The sequence below is a fragment of the Euprymna scolopes genome, chromosome 37 (assembly GCF_053919585.1).
Source record: "Euprymna scolopes isolate OS-2025 chromosome 37, ASM5391958v1, whole genome shotgun sequence".
In the NCBI taxonomy this organism is placed as follows: domain Eukaryota; kingdom Metazoa; phylum Mollusca; class Cephalopoda; order Sepiida; family Sepiolidae; genus Euprymna; species Euprymna scolopes.
The window spans coordinates 54,738,793-54,756,292 of record NC_136518.1 but is presented as its reverse complement, the minus strand read 5'-3'; the positions used below and the strand labels follow the sequence as shown (position 1 = coordinate 54,756,292).

Sequence of the window (17,500 nt, the reverse complement as noted above, 5' to 3'; positions counted from 1 at the left end):
ATGTATGTATGTATGTATGGCTTCAACTTTCGACAAAGGCGACGGATTTTCACGACATCGGTATCGTTTTGCAGCGCGACCCTTCGGACGACAAATATCGGAAAATTGGCTAAAATCATTAATTCTTTCACCCTCAACTGGGCACTTTTCTATAAGGAGGGTTCGCTTTATTCGCGGATATTTTCGAAAGTTATCCCTTCTTTTCGATTGTCTAGACTTAATTTAAACCTACGTCACTTCCGGTTTGACGATGGGCGTAACGGTTAATGCGCCTCGTTTTTTTTTTGTTTTTTTTTCACGTTCTTTTCGTCCTTCGCGATACGGTTTCGAGCCTGCTTGCCTACTACCATTTTTTCTTTTTTTTTTTCTTTTTTTTTTTTTTGCTCAACACACACCTCCAGGCACCCAGGCTAGTTAATAAAAAAATAGATACTTGTTTGAAGATGGTAAAATATAATGCACTAAACCACATATGATATTATTTAATTCTAGCAGGGGGATCCGATGTTGCCCGGGAGTGAATCTGAAAGTGTAAACCATGTTTAGTTTCAGAACAATTTCCGATGGTTCGTTGTTCTACACAAGTCCTGGGAAATGACTGGTTCTCGAATTAGAATCCACAGAGCAAAAGATTCTTCCCGTGTTGAGACGGGAAAAACATATGCGAAATTGCTACGGGGGGGGGTAATATTTATGGAGCAATTCTGGTTTCTGATTGGATGGTAGCAGGACGTGAATTAATTCGATTCGTCAGTTCCTAGCAGCATAGTTTATGAATAGAATCTCCCGAATATGCAGAATCATACCTCATAAACACTCCGGTGTGATGGGATGTCTCCTAGCGGCTTCGGCTGCAGGGAACAGGGTAGTACAAGTCAAGGATTCGTCACTTGACACTCAGCCCAACAGGTGAGGGGCCGGGAACCGCCCAGCACCTGTTGGACTGAGGTACACCGCCTGGGTAATACCTAGGAGGTCCACCCTCCCAGGCCATGCCACCGGGCTTTCCGGTGGGGCAAGTTTATTGCTTGCTGCCTGAGGCGCCCCGACCGGGGAATGCCGACGAGGTTATTCAGGCAATTTTTAAAATTGCAGGAGTGCCCCTCCTTTAGGGGAGCCTGCGGGTTCCCACTTTCCAGGCCTTGTGCCAAATAATGGTGATGTGGGCAGCATTTAAATAAATACCTCATTAACACTCAAAAATATTGTAACAACGAATATTCCACACTCTTATATTTTTATTGTCATCGAAATCCGTGAAATCGCCCAGGAGGAAGCTTCACATGCCTCCATGCAGTTACTTAGTCCAATGTATATGTTATTCTACATTGCACTTTAGAGAACCTACTGTTTTTTTTTTAATAAAATTATTTTATATAAACTTCTTTCCAGTTAACGAACACAAAGGAATCTACGCGTCATGCAAAAAAAAAAAAAAAAAAAAAACTAAATTTTCAAGTCTTTTAAAATTCTTTCCAGTTAACGAAAAAACATTAACAAATTTACGTGCGGGGTTTGAACCTACAGACCAGGTCATGAAAAAAAATACACAAAGAAAAACACTCTATCAAATTACTTACAGTAGAATTTTCACGGCCCATTGTTCTATCATTGTTGCTAAGCGATGGCATAAATGGTTTTACCGATGATAGATGAATTAAAATAACGGTTTCGATTATCGGTAATTATCAGGGGTATTCTGAGACAAAGCTTAACTAAGGTCACTCCTAGACTTATACACTATAGTTCTGTAAATTTTAAAGAAAATCTGTTCAGCCGTTTCGGAGTCTATAAGGAACGAACTCACACGCACAGACAAATTTGCATTTATATAATTGCAGAGATTTATTCTGAAAGTTCCAAAATGAAACATGTTTACATTGTGATGTCATATTGGAAACTCCTGTGTCTCGCATTCGCTTCTCTCTTTCTATCTCTTTTTCTTCGACCTTTTCTCTTTTTCACTTTCTATTCTCTTCACTCCTCTTTCTCTTTTTTCTTCTCGCTCTCTTTCTCTTTTCTCTTCACATCTCTGTCTGTTTCTTCATTCATTTCATCTCTCTGTCTTTTTTTTTACAAAGGAGTCGCCAATTATCAAGGCTCAGATCGTATATCGAGAATAAGGATTAATGTGTGTACAGTAGTCAATGGGCAATAACGTAATAATCGTTAGTATTGGAAATTTGGTAAATTGGATGACTTAAGGGGACGGCTCATCAAGAACTTGTTTACATTGGACTTGAAGATGAACATATTGTAGTCAGCTGGGAAACAGGTAAACGGAAAAGAGTTCCACAGGCGTGCAGTTCTAAGAAAGGAGCTTTGTTCATGGAATCTACCTATAGGATTAGGCACAGATAAAGAGCGGTGAAAATTATTGATAGTGGTTTCAGCTAGACGAGTGTTTTTCGTGAAAGTTTAGCGAGGGGGTCCATAGATTAAAGTTCAGACGACCACTTGCCATGAAAATAACGATAAAGCAGAGACATGCTCGCAACGTCTCTTCTGTGCAGAGAAGAGAAAGGGGCATTTCCCACTAGGCTACGAAATCTATTTTAAGCTCTGTCAAGACAGAATAAGAACTTTCTAGCAGCTCCTGCCTAGATGTGGACATACTTCGCTCTTATATTTTTCCCTTTCTCTTCACTTCTCTCTCTTTCACTTTTACACCCCCCCATTTGCTCTCCATTCTCTGCCCGTTTTCTCTTTTGATTCTCTTCATCGTCATTCTCTCCTGGCAAGGAAAGGTATCGCTTTTCTTACGTCGAGCATAATAGTCGACGATTCGTCCTCGTCAATCAGTCCAGCAGAGACTGTGCTCGTATTATTCAGATTCTTCAGACTCTTGTTCTCATCTTTAGTGTTACGTTCACGAAGTTTCGGCCGATGTCATCTGCAGCAATAATAAACCTTCTTATAAACTAAACATCGGCGTTCGAGTTATTGTATCCAGAGACATGTAAGAACCTCGGTTCTCGACGACGGCAACGGGTATATAATAGTGTATACACGTCGCGGACAAGCAAACCGACACAGTGTTAACCAAGTTAATGAATATACGCATATAGCTGTACCATATCAGATAATTTTATTTATTATATTAATTGAAAACGAAGAACGAAAAATATTTTTTAAATATTTGGCAAAGTGTGGCATACATAGGTCCGGCTATTCCATGGTAATGTATCAGAACCCATTCTTGGAGTGCATGCCCCAAACACCGAAGTATAAATCCTAGTGTTGAAAAATATGAGAAAGAGAGGTAATTTGAATATGATTGAATGCTTAGCAACATGGTAACTCCTTGAAGTACTCCAGTGACGGTGGACCAGTCGAGCTATGTAATTAGGTGTAACAAGACAAGCTATCGATATGCCTATCTATTTATCTATCTATCTTTATTTCTTATGTCGCAAGTCCACATGTTGAAGTCAAGATATCGCCCAACATGGTTATGAATGTTTCAACTTATATTAATAAACTATTTTATAAAATCTAAGCATCAGCGTCCAAATGATAGTATCCATAGACGATCAAACACCTGGGTCTCTGATGATAACAAGGAATGTATTAGTCTGGTCCAAAATAATGTCGTTTTTTTTTACATGAAGTTGGACGTCAAAAAACATTATTGTTGCACGAACCTAATAAAATGGCCTATACACACCATAGACAATGAAATCCATTACATAATATTTTTAATCATGAGTGACTGGCATCCGAGTTATTGTATCCACTAACGATCAAGAACTTTCGCCCGACGATAACAACCGGTATATACTGCTTTATAGATATTGGAGACAAAAGGCGACAGTTAGAATAGATAGAGAGTACAATGAGGAAACATTAATAAGAAGAGGAGTCTGTGTGTTTTGTCATCAGATTTATTCAACCCCTATAGCGAAAACATACTGGGAGAACTTGAGGACATTAAAGGTATAAGTTTGGGTGGACACAATATTAACCATCTTAGGTATGCAGACGACACTGTATTAATAGCAGAATCCGAAGAGACCCCCCCCCCAAACACATGCTGGATACTGTGGTGGAAGCAAGTGAAAGTACAAGCCTTGTTTTAAACATCTCAAAAACGGTAGGCATGACAGTATCCAAGAACACCCAATCTCCAACATGCAAGCTACAATGCCGCAATGTACCAGTTAAACAAGTTGATAAATTTAAATACCTGGGATACTGGATCACATCTGATGAAAGGGGCACGATTGAAATACAAAGTCATATAGCTGTAGTCAAAGTTACCTTTAAGAGATTGTCATCAACCATGACCAACAGAAAGATTAAAATAGACAACAAATTCAGAATACTCCGAACGTATGTATGGTATGTTCTATTATACGGTTTTGAGTGCTGGACAATCACCAACCGCACGAGGAAAAGACAAGAGACAACTGAAACGTTATTACTGAGGAGAATTTTGAAGATATCCTGGACAGAAAAGAAAACAGACGAACAAACCAAGAAGTATTAGAAATGGCGAACACAGAAATGTCTCTGACATGAACAATATGAAAAAGACAAATGAGATCCATGGACCGTGTATACAGAAAAGGCTGAATAGAAAGGGTCTTAGATATGACCTTAAACTATATCCAGTGGTGAGGCACCATCTTGCGGGCTTTGGGGAGTGTGGAGCCACCCGTTAATTACCATTGCTCCCAGGTCCACTCTGACTCGGAGTGGTAGTACCTGTTAGGGTTCCAAGTATGGGTTGAATAGAAACCGACTTGAAAACAACAAATATATTCTATTAAAATGTTTTTTCTTCAAAATCTTTGGATTCGGCATTAAATAACTTGAAAAGGGTTGATATGCCGTAAAACAAAACCAACCAACCTACTGAATAGAAAGGATTAGCTTGATAGGAAAGATCGTGGGTAGAAGAAGCAGAGGACGAAGCGAGAAACATACGTTGGCAGTCTGAACACCTAGGCAACATTAAAAAATAATGAGCAACAATGAATTCACGAGTGCCTCGAGGGAGACAGATAGATTGAGAGCCATAGCCATCAATGCCTGTACCAGGCAAAACATGACTTCTTCTTTATGATGATGATGATGATGATGATGATGATGATGATGATGATGATGATGTAGCACGGACAACTTAAGTAGCTACACGCTTTTTAAACAAGATACATCTGAATTTGAATGCGGTGAATTTTACTTTATAACATCAAAGCAATTTGGTATTTAAGAAATTTTAGAAAATCAAAACAAATCCTTAATGACTTTCAGTTTTACATGTTCTTGCTGGGTTTGTGTTAATAAATAATTTATGATTTTCATAATGGAAACCTTTTAAATTAAGCACACATTCACGTCTACGTATGTGCATGTGAAACTATTAGCATTTGTTCTTATTCATAAACAAGCTACGATTAAAATTTGCTTATTATATAATTTTCGTCATATGAAAATTCAAAAGTAACTGCGTTTGTCTCATTCTCGCAGAAGAAGCAATCGCAATAACATATATGAAAATATTAGCATTCATTCGCATTCATAAAACAGGCTATAATTAAAGCTTGTCATCTAAGATTTCGTCATATAATCTATTATATAAATATCACCTTCTGTTTAAATGTATGTATGTATGTATGTATGTATGTATGTATGTATATGTGTACGTATTTATGTATGCATGTATGTATGTGTGTATGTATGTCGGCCTTAAACTTTCGACAGAGGCGACGAATTTTCACGAGTTCAGTATCGTGTTGCAACTAGACCCTTTGGATGACAAATATCGAAAAATTGGCTACAAACATCTATTTTTCACCCTTAACTGGGCATTTTTCTACAAGGAGGGGTCGCTTTAATCGCCGACATTTTCGAAAGTCATCTCCTATTTTCGATTGACTAGCTTTAATTTTAACCTTCGCCACTTCCGATTTTGAGATGGACGTAACGTTCACGTGTTTGTTTTTTCGTCCTTCGCGGTACGGGTCCGTGACTGGTGTCTAATACCACTATTTTTTCTCAACATACACCTCCAAACACCCAGGCAACGCCGGGCACCCAGGCTAGTAAAATCTAAAAGTAACATATACATATAGTCATCCACAAACAGTACTGTTTCGCTGTTTCATAGCTCATCAGTGCGGCTAGACAGGCAACTGCCTCAAGCCAGGATGGAAACCCGACCGTCCAAATGAGTCAAGGCTTCTCACCATTACGCTATATGGCTGATGCTGTGTGGGTAATGAATTAAAGATGTGTTACAACTACAAATAAAAATAGGTTTAAGGCTCCCAAAATTCGTACTAGTATGTGACGCAATGGTTACTGATATGGCAGACCAATTAAAATGCTATTTTCAAACGTGACAGACCAATTAAAATGCTATTTTCAAACATGACAGACCAATTAAAATGCTATTTTCAAACAAAAAAGACAAAAGACATAAACTCTTATAGGCACATCGGAAACCAATTTCAATCATAAGACTTTGGTACTTATGCAATTATGGTACTTATGAAATTATGGTACTTATGCAATTATGGTACTTATGAAATTATGGTACTTATGCAATTATGGTACTTATGAAATTATGGTACTTATGCAATTATGGTACTTATGAAATTATGGTACTTATGCAATTATGGTACTTATGAAATTATGGTACTTATGAAATTATGGTACTTATGCAATTATGGTACTTATGAAATTATGGTACTTATGCAATTATGGTACTTATGCAATTATGGTACTTATGCAATTATGGTACTTATGAAATTATGGTACTTATGCAATTATGATACTTATGAAATTATGGTACTTATGCAATTATGGTACTTATGAAATTATGGTACTTATGCAATTATGGTACTTATGAAATTATGGTACTTATGAAATTATGGTACTTATGCAATTATGGTACTTATGAAATTATGGTACTTATGCAATTATGGTACTTATGCAATTATGGTACTTATGAAATTATGGTACTTATGTAATTATGGTATTTATACAATTATGGTACTTATACAATTATGGTCCTTATGCAATTATGGTACTTATACAATTATGGTACTTATACAATTATGGTCCTTATGAAATGATGGTACTTATACAATTAGGGTACTTATGAAATTATGGTACTTATGCAATTATGGTACTTATGAAATTATGGTACTTATGCAATTATGGTACTTATGAAATTATGGTACTTATGCAATTATGGTACTTATGAAATTATGGTACTTATACAATTCTGGTACTTATGAAATTATGGTACTTATGAAATTATGGTACTTATACAATTATGGTACTTATGAAATTATGGTACTTATGAAATTATAGTACTTATGAAATTATGGTACTTATGAAATTATGGTACTTATGCAATTATGGTACTTATGCAATTATGGTACTTATGCAATTATGGTACTTATGAAATTATGGTGCTTATGCAATTATGGTACTTATGAAATTATGGTACCTATGAAATTATGGTACTTATGAAATTATGGTACTTATGCAATTATGGTACTTATGCAATTATGGTACTTATGAAATTATGGTACTTATGAAATTATGGTACCTATGAAATTATAGTACTTATGAAATTATGGTACTTATGCAATTATGGTACTTATGCAATTATGGTACTTATGAAATTATGGTACTTATGCAATTATGGTACCTATGAAATTATGGTACTTATACAATTATGGTCCTTATGCAATTATGGTACTTATGAAATTATGGTACTTATGAAATTATGGTACTTATGCAATTATGGTACTTATGCAATTATGGTCCTTATGCAATTATGGTACCTATGAAATTATGGTACTTATGCAATTATGGTACTTATGCAATTATGGTACTTATGAAATTATGGTACTTATGAAATTATGGTACTTATGCAATTATGGTACTTATGCAATTATGGTACTTATGAAATTATGGTATTTATACAATTATGGTACTTATACAATTATGGTCCTTATGCAATTATGGTACTTATGAAATTATGGTACTTATGAAATTATGGTACTTATGCAATTATGGTACTTATGCAATTATGGTACCTATGAAATTATGGTACTTATGAAATTATGGTACTTATGCAATTATGGTACTTATGAAATTATGGTACTTATGCAATTATGGTACCTATGAAATTATGGTACTTATGAAATTATGGTACTTATGCAATTATGGTACTTATGAAATTATGGTACTTATGCAATTATGGTACTTATACAATTATGGTACTTATACAATTATGGTCCTTATGAAATGATGGTACTTATACAATTATGGTACCTATGAAATTATGGTACTTATGCAATTATGGTACTTATGAAATTATGGTACTTATGAAATTATGGTACTTATACAATTATGGTACTTATGAAATTATGGTACTTATACAATTATGGTACTTATACAATTATGGTCCTTATGAAATGATGGTACTTATACAATTATGGTACTTATGAAATTATAGTACTTATGCAATTATGGTACTTATGAAATTATGGTACTTATGCAATTATGGTACTTATGAAATTATGGTACTTATGAAATTATGGTACTTATGAAATTATTGTACTTATACAATTCTGGTACTTATGAAATTATGGTACTTATGCAATTATGGTACTTATGAAATTATTGTACTTATGCAATTATGGTACTTATACAATTATGGTACTTATACAATTATGGTACTTATGAAATTTTGGTACTTATACAATTATTGTACTTATGCAATTATGGTACTTATGAAATTATGGTACTTATACAATTATGGTACTTATGAAATTATGGTACTTATGAAATTATGGTACTTATACAATTATGGTACTTATGAAATTTTGGTACTTATACAATTATGGTACTTATGCAATTATGGTACTTATGAAATTATAGTACTTATACCATTATGGTACTTATACAATTATGTACTTATGCAATTATGGTACTGATGAAATTATTGTACTTATGCAATTATAGTACTTATGCAATTATTGTACTTATATTATTATGGTACTTATGCAATTATGGTACTCATGAAATTATGGTACTTATGCAATTATGGAACTTATGAAATTATGGTACATGTAATTATGATACTTATGCAATTATGGTACTTATGAAATTATGGTACTTATGAAATTATGGTACTTATACAATTATTGTTATTATGCAATTATAGTACTTATACAATTATGGTATTTATGCAATTATGGTACTTATCAAATTATTCTACTTATGCAATTATGGTACTTATACAATTATGGTACTTATGAAATTATGGAACTTATGAAGTTATTGTACTTATGAAATTATGGTACTTATACAATTATGGTACTTATGCAATTATGATATTTATGCAATTATGGTACTTATTAAATTATGGTACTTATACAATTATTGTACTTATGCAATTATGGTACTTATGAAATTATGGTACTTATGAAATTATGGTACTTATACAATTATGGTACTTATACAATTATGGTACTTATTCAATTATGGTACTTATACAATTATGGTACTTATGCAATTATGGTACTTATGAAATTATGGTACTTATCCAATTATGGTACTTATGAAATCATGGTACTTATACAATTATGGTACTTACGCAATTATGGTACTTATACAAATATGGTACTTATGCAATTATGGTACTTATGAAATTATTGTACTTATGAAATTACGGACCGTGCTATTTTTTCAGTTAGAATTTTCAAATAAAATTAAATTTTTACAGTATCTTTTGTTTATTAAATTATTAGGTGAAAATACAGAATACTCAGGAAAAACCTCTCTCCCCGTTGTCAGAATACAAATAAATAATAACGTTATAATTTCAGCACAGTGCTACTCTGCATAAGTACCAAGACGTTTTTTTTTTCAAAAATCTGCTTGACAAACGAATGCGCTTTTTTTTCTTATTGTTTATAGAAATAAAGTCAACACGTTGGACATAGTGTTTCTCTTTTCGCATCCGAAATTAGAAAAGAACCAAGAAGAAAACTCGATTCAAATCCTCTTTTAATTACGCGTGTACAATAATCAGTAATTAAGTCTAAGAATGCAAGATTCCAATAATTTGATTAAAAAGAAAGAATTTATGGCTTTCAATATCCCCCTATCCTCATCCCTATCCTCCTCCTTGCTATAATTGCAGAACATAAAAAATCCAATCTATTGACCTGAAATTGATTATACAAGCATCGATATTTGAACAATAATCACGAACGATATATCGATCAGCAAAGTGAAGAAACAATTGAAGCAAACGATGTTTGCTTGTCTTTCTGCGGAAGACAAGATCTTTTTTGCTGGTTGTTGGAGCGTGTGTTCTCAAACACTCAAACAAAACTAATCAGTGTTTTCTCGGGTTGGTAGGAAATCAATTCTTATTTTCTATTCCGGGCAAAATAAGACAATCGGTGGGAGGGGCCGAAGGTCGGTGCGGAACGTATAACATTGGCGAATAATACTTTAAGGCCACTTCACAAAGGCACCGCCAACATCTACCACGGACCCGCTTCTATTCTTCGCGAGCAATCAAGTCTACATAACTGAAAGAAGGGCGAAGCAATTTAACACCTCTAAAAACGTTTCTCTTGAAATGTTCTCAGACAAAAATTCGCCACGTTCAAGATATGTCAACGAGAAGCACATAGAAATGTTACTATTAATGAAAACAAGGCCGATAGCCATTAGTCGCGTGCTCTTGTATAATGAATGAATGCGTCATTGTAGGATTGACATGAGATTCTTAAAGATAAACTAAAATGACCGAAAAATGGGCTGAAGTAACTTAAATAAATAAAAAGTAAATGACTTAGAATGACTTTAATGAACTTAAGGATGAATTGAATGACCGTAAGAATGACTTGACTGCTTAGAAAATAACTGGAATCCTTCAAAAACAATGTAGATGATTTGGAGAATGACTTGAATGGCTTTGAGCCTGACTGTTTGTAAAGTGGGTGTTCATTTTACATTAAATAAACACAGAAAAGTGATCCCCCACTTTATATCACAAAGTTAAAAACATAAGTACAGCATGTATAAGAACAGATACTACACTTTGATCTTGGCCAAAAGGCATAGAAAAGGGTATTTATTTGCTCCCCCACCGAGCAAATTACGCACAGGGCCGATTTTTAATGTAAGGAGTGAAGGGGAAATGGGGATCAACTACCCGGGGAGCAGGGGAGCTGGATAGTGACAATTGGTATGTAGGGTTGCCCCTACATTGACCAAGGTTTTATATGTGGGGTTGGTATTTATTTGATCCCTCACCGAGAAAATTAGGCGCAAGGTCAATTTTTAATGTGAGGAGTGAAGGGGAAATGGGGACCAGCTGTTCTTGGGGTTCGGGGAGGGAGGGGAAATTGCTCTGGCTGTTTGGGGGAGTAAGATTTGGGGGGTTCAGCCTCGGCTGGTTGGATAATGTCTTTGCGGGTGGAGGTGTCTCCCTTGGATCTCCTGCTTTTCCTCCTCTTCATCGTTCTCTTGATGATTGCTGCTGCTGTTGTTGTCTCTTCTGTGTCTGTGGCTGTCTCTAGACCCTCCGACGCGAGCTTTTCCTCCGAGTCTTGGAGCTTCCTCTAGTTTGAGGAAGAGGCCGCCTGAGTGTCTATCGGGGTGATTTCGAGTTGGGTTTTGGTCGTTATTGGTTTGGGCAGGTTTTTGTTGGGTCTGCCCTTCCTCGTAATTGTTGCCCAACCCGCTTCTGCTGCCGGGTCGGAATTGCCTGGGGTTGTGGCTGTGGCTGTGGCTGGGACTGTGGCTTGTACCTTTGCTGGGGTTTTGGCGGGTGGTTTGGTGGTGACTTTTCCCTGGGGGTTGGCTAGTTGCCTTTTAGGACAGTCCTTGGCCATGTGTCCCCTCAGCTGGCAGTGCCAGCAGTGAGGTTTTCTCTCCAAACTTGAGCATGGCTGGAACGTTGTCGAAACTGTCCTTGCCCAGGACCATCCGAACTTTGTAGTCCCCGGTCAAAACGTTGCGGCGACTGCGGGCTGGGGCGACTGCCTCCACCTCACCGTACTGACTCAGTATGGCCCCGACTTGTTTTACGGTCATGTAGCACGGGACGTTAAGTACTGAGGCAGTGGTGTTCCTCTCACCAAGGTATACTGGCTGGAATCGAATGTTCCTGCTTCTGTGTTCGGTCCTGGCCAGTCTTTTTGCATCCTCCTGGCTGGGGACCAGAATGTCCCACATGGCGAAACTCCTCCTGCATATATAGCTTGCCGGAATGTTAAAGAATAAGGATTTCCACCATGGTGTCTTTGTTGACACCCGTTAAACTCCTGGTCTTGAGGTCGGAGGTGATTAGGGAGAGAACTCTCTTTTCCAATTTTTCGATCTATCCTGGAAGGGGTATTATGGTTGTTCCCTTATTATCATCCTTGTAAGTGGAGTTGAAGAGTTCCCTATAATCATCGGGTGTCATCTGCTCCAGCTCCTGAAGGCCCCATACCGTATTCTCGTCCTGTTTGGTGTTGGACGGACCGGGGAAGGGATTGGCTGCCGCTGCCTTTTCTTTCTGCTGCTGGCTCTGTTGCTGCTCCCCCCCCCCAAGAACCTTTAGCGATTCCAAAGTGTCCCTGAAAAGCACTTGGGTTCTACAGGCAACTCCGCCTTAATTATCTTCCCTTCGGGCGTTGGGGAGCTTCCCTCTGGGTAACCGGATGGGGGCTGGGAGACTGGGGGTGCCACGGGCTGTGGACCACCATTATTGCCTTCGCCTCCTCGTCTCAAACTTCTCTCTGTTCATCTGCCGGGAGGCTGTCCTCGCGGGGAGCAGGAGTGGTGGGGTCTTAGACGACGAGGATTGATGTGGAGGGGGTTTATTGGAAGTGGTCTCCCGGAAAGGTGCCTCTTTCCCTCGTCAGCCGCCTTTCTGGTCCCTTTCATCTGTGGGTTGTCCTCTTGGGGAGCCTGGGCGGGAGTGGTTTCTTCGACCGACGAGGCTTGAGGTGGAAAGCGTGTCGCAGGTTGTGTACCACCCAAATCGCACCCCATTCCCTCGTAAGTCGCTTCCTTAAATCCCACGTCTGGGGAGTGGCCCTCGGGGGGAGCCAGGGGCTGGATTGGTTACCCTCCTGTAACTGGATCTGCCTGGGTCGCTGTGGGCTGCGACCCCACCCTGGCCTTCTCCTCCTCTTCATTCTTCTTGGTGGGTGCTTTCTCCAATATGAAGTACTCGAGGGGGGCGGTGTGGCGTACCTGGGGTGGTATACGCATTTTTCCCGGCATTGTGAAAAAAAACTGCACCGACCGCTGGCGCAGACCAAAGTGTATCGGGGAAAAAAAGAAAAATGCAGGGAAATGGGGGTGGAGAAGAGTGGGTGAGGTCAGAAGAAAAAGTGGTTTGACCTCCCCTCAGGGTGATGTCAGGTTAGTCAGCTCAGATCCCTCCGCAAGGGGGGAGAGCAGCGAAGGGAGACGCAGTGGGCGCTAGCGAGTCAGAGTGCCGCGTCGCAGTAAAGAGAGAGAGAGAGAGGGGGGTAGATATCTCTGTCCAGAGAGGGGAGCAGAAACCCGCCCTATCCACGTTACCCTACCCACAAACAACCCCTAAGGAAGCGAGAAAGAACCGGTCTGCTCAATCCACTAGGAGAGCAGCGAAGGAAGACCAAGTTTGGGCCTGGCAGGTCAGAGTCCTGCACAGGCAATTAAGAGGGAACAAAGTAGACCTCACAGGGTAGGAGGAAACGAAGTACCCAAAAGACCAGGTCGCATCTACCAAAGAAAGTGTTGTGGGTCCCGAAAACAGCAAACTCCCAAAGAAAGGACCGGTTATTGGATCCAGAATACCACACAATGGCGTCGGTCCTGGGGGAGCGAAAAGGGTCCAGGCTCCCCAAAAAGAGGGTCGCTCCCACTATCAAATGTTAGTAAAGTCACAACTTTTATTTCCATAAAACAGAAGCGAATGCATGTTCGATCGAAAAAAAAAAAATAGCCTAGTAGGCAGAACCCTATAAAAAATTAAGATCTACTAAAAATTAATTCCAAAAACAATTGAATGAATTTTTTGCTCATTTGATTTTTCTAACGAAATCCCCCCCCCCCCCAAAAAAAAACATTGAATTTGTTATATTTTGGAGTTCGTTTTGTTTATAAAATTGTTCGGCGACAGTACAAAGGGGTCTCATAAAATTAATTAAATTTATCATTATTTTATGTTTCAAATGTAATTCCCGCCCCCACCACCAAAAAAAATTATATTTGTCATGTGCCCCTACCCTAGATTGCCAAACTCTAAAAAATGCTAGAGATTACTAGTCGCGTTAAACGCTTTGTGGCCAAAATGTGGGTGCTCATTTTATGTTAAATTTATATAGAAAAGTGATCTTCCACTCAAAAATATTCATTTTATTTTTAAAATTTCTTCTTTCATATTATTTATAAAGGCTGTTTAAACGTATGGGGCCCCCAAAAAGTAGGTCCTAATTTTTTTTAAGGGTTAAGCGACGCTAGGTGGCGTCGGAAAAATTTACCGTTTTTTTATTAGAAATTTAAGTTTGTATGAGATAAACGTGAAAAAAGAAAGGAAAGTATAAATTTTGGAATTTAGAGGGGGGTAGTAGTTCTTTAATTTTTTAGTGTTAAACGACGCTGGGTCACATCGTAAAAATTTACCGGTTTCTGTATAGCCGTTTAAAACAAACAAATGAAATATTCGGAAGCTTCTAAGGGGCCAATAACTCTAAAAAAAAGTTTTTTTTTTAAATCGATGTTAAAATAATAATTCCAAATAAATTAAATTTAATCTTATCAATTTAATTATTCTTTAAAATTTATTAAATAACAATTTTAAATAGAATACTTAAACAATTCCCTCGCTGGAAACATTAATTAAAATACCGCTATTTAATAAAATCGATTTTCCTTAATGTAATATGCAAATGACATGATAACTTAATTGTAAAGTTTTGCTAGAATCATACTATATATATAAATAAATGAAAGAGTAAAGTAAGGAAACTTTTGTATATATTAATTAAATTGTGACCAAACAAACAAACACGAATATATATATATATATATATATATATATATATATATATATATATATATATATACCAGCATTTCAGCCCGGCGTTGAACGGGTGTTTGAATTAGTATGTCGAGCAAAAAAAATGTGGTAGTAGGAAGGCAGGCTCGAAACTGTACCGCGAAGGAGGAAAAGAATGGGGAAAGAACCGGGTGTCTTTGCTGTTACGATCACTGCCAAACCGGAAGTGAGTTATGTATAAATTAAGGTAAGACAATCGAAAGGAGTGGATGACTTTATAAAATATCGGCGAAAAAAGCGACCGCCCCTGTAGAAAAGTGCCCAGTTTAAGGTGAAGATATAAATGTTTTTAGCCAATTTTTCGTTATTTGTTGTCTGAAACGTCGAACTTTAAAACGATATAAAAGCCGTCGCCTCTGTCGAAAGTCTTAGGCAGACATGCAAACATACATACATACATACATACATACATTTATGTATAGGCAACTAAAGTTTTTCGACCCAAAACATATTAAAAATCTTGCCCTATCTCTGAATACACTTTACGTTAAATTTCAAATGTTTAGACCAGAAACTGTCTGAGTAATTTGGTAGAGACCGCAGAGATCAATCTTTTTTAACTTCGACTCCTATTATGACTCTTAACATTTACTGTTTTGGGCTCAAATCAAGTTATTAAGTCAGATCCATGTCCAAGGAACCTATATCTAAAATTTCAAGTGTTTAAACCGAAAATTGTCGGGGGAGTTTGGTAGAATTCCACAAATGTCAAATCGTTGAACTTTAACCCTTAATCAGTAAATCCCTGGCCGAAAATCAATCACATCGATTTTCCCAAATCTCAGTACCCTGTATATTAAATTTCGAGTCTATAGACTTAAAATTGTATGTATATGAATGTATGTGTATATATGTATGTATATGTATGTGTGCATATATATGTATGTATATGTCCGTTTATGTCAGTATGTATATGTATGTATACGTGTGTTTATATATATATATATGTATATATGTGTGTATATATGTATATATGTGTGTATATATGTGTGCATATATGTATGTATATATGTCTGTATATATGTATGTATATATATGTATGTATACATATATGTATATATGTATGTATATATGTATGTATATGTATATATGTATGTATGTATGTACATACATGTATGTATGTATATGTACGTATATATGTATGTATATACTAGGGGGAATGAACTCTTTTTCTGGGTCAACGGCCAACTAGCACCGTGTATATTTGTGTGTGTGTGTGTGTGTGTGTGTGTGTGTGTGTGTGTGTGTGTGTGTGTGTGTGTATGTGTATTGGGGTGGAGAGGGCTGTCGTAAGCCGTGGTGAAAGCAACCATTCTATGAGAAGCAAATCTCTGATTTAAAAAACCATAAAGCGGGAGACCAGTACCCGCATTGAGCTGGTCTGCAGTTTAATTTGTTGCTGGCTATCTTGCTCTTGCTTGTTGCTGGATCACAACATTTTGAACCGAGAGAGAGACTTAGCTGTCGTACAAAGCTAAGACTCTGTAACATTATCTTTGTATAGATACTCCCTCAGGCATTTGGGCTCATGGATTTTAAATGTCTGAGGGAATGACACTCGTCTGACAAGACGTTGCAATCATCATCATATATATGTATACATTATGTATGCGTATGCATGTATATACGTACATATATGTATATGAATGTATATATGTGTATATATGCGTGCGTATGTATATGTATATGAAAGTATATATGTGTATATATATGTGTGTATATATATGTATATATATGTGTACATGTATGTATATATATATATGTATACGTATGCATATATGCATGTATATGTATATGTATGTATGCATGTATATTTATACGTATGCATATATGTACATATATGTATGTATGCATGTATATGTGTATATGTATGTATATATGCATGTATATATATGTATATATGCATGTACATGTATATATATGTATATATGCATGTATATGTGTATATATGTATACATGCCTGTATATGTACATATATGTATGTATATATATATGAATATATATTTATATATATGTGTATATATATGTATATATGTACGTATATGTATATATGTATATATGTATGTGTATGTATATATGTATGTATATATGTATGTATAGGTATATATGTATATGTATGTATGTATATATGTATGTATGTATGCATTTTGGGGTGGAGAGGGCTCCCGTAAGCCGTGGTGAAATCAACCTTTCTAGGAGAAACACATCTCTGATTTAAAAAACAAAGCGGGAGACTAGTACCCGCATTAAGCTGGTCTGCAGTTTTATTTGTTGCTGGCTATCTTGCTCTTGCTTGTTGCTGGATCTCAACATTTTGAACCGAGAGAGAGACTTAGCTGTCATACAAAGCTAAGACTCTGTAACATCATCTTTGTATAGATAATCCCTCAGGTATTTGGGCTCATGGATTTTAAA

General features: G+C 36.8%; 1 protein-coding gene and 1 pseudogene across 1 annotated transcript in view; one reads left to right on the top strand and one right to left on the bottom strand.

Annotated features, from left to right (window-relative positions):
* The window catches only part of LOC145261199 (neprilysin-1-like), a 1,350,287-nt gene that overhangs the window by 299,748 nt on the left and 1,033,039 nt on the right, over positions 1–17,500 (top strand). The gene's annotated exons all lie outside the window — the stretch shown is intronic.
* LOC145261379 (U2 spliceosomal RNA) lies at positions 10,978–11,114 on the bottom strand (annotated as a pseudogene).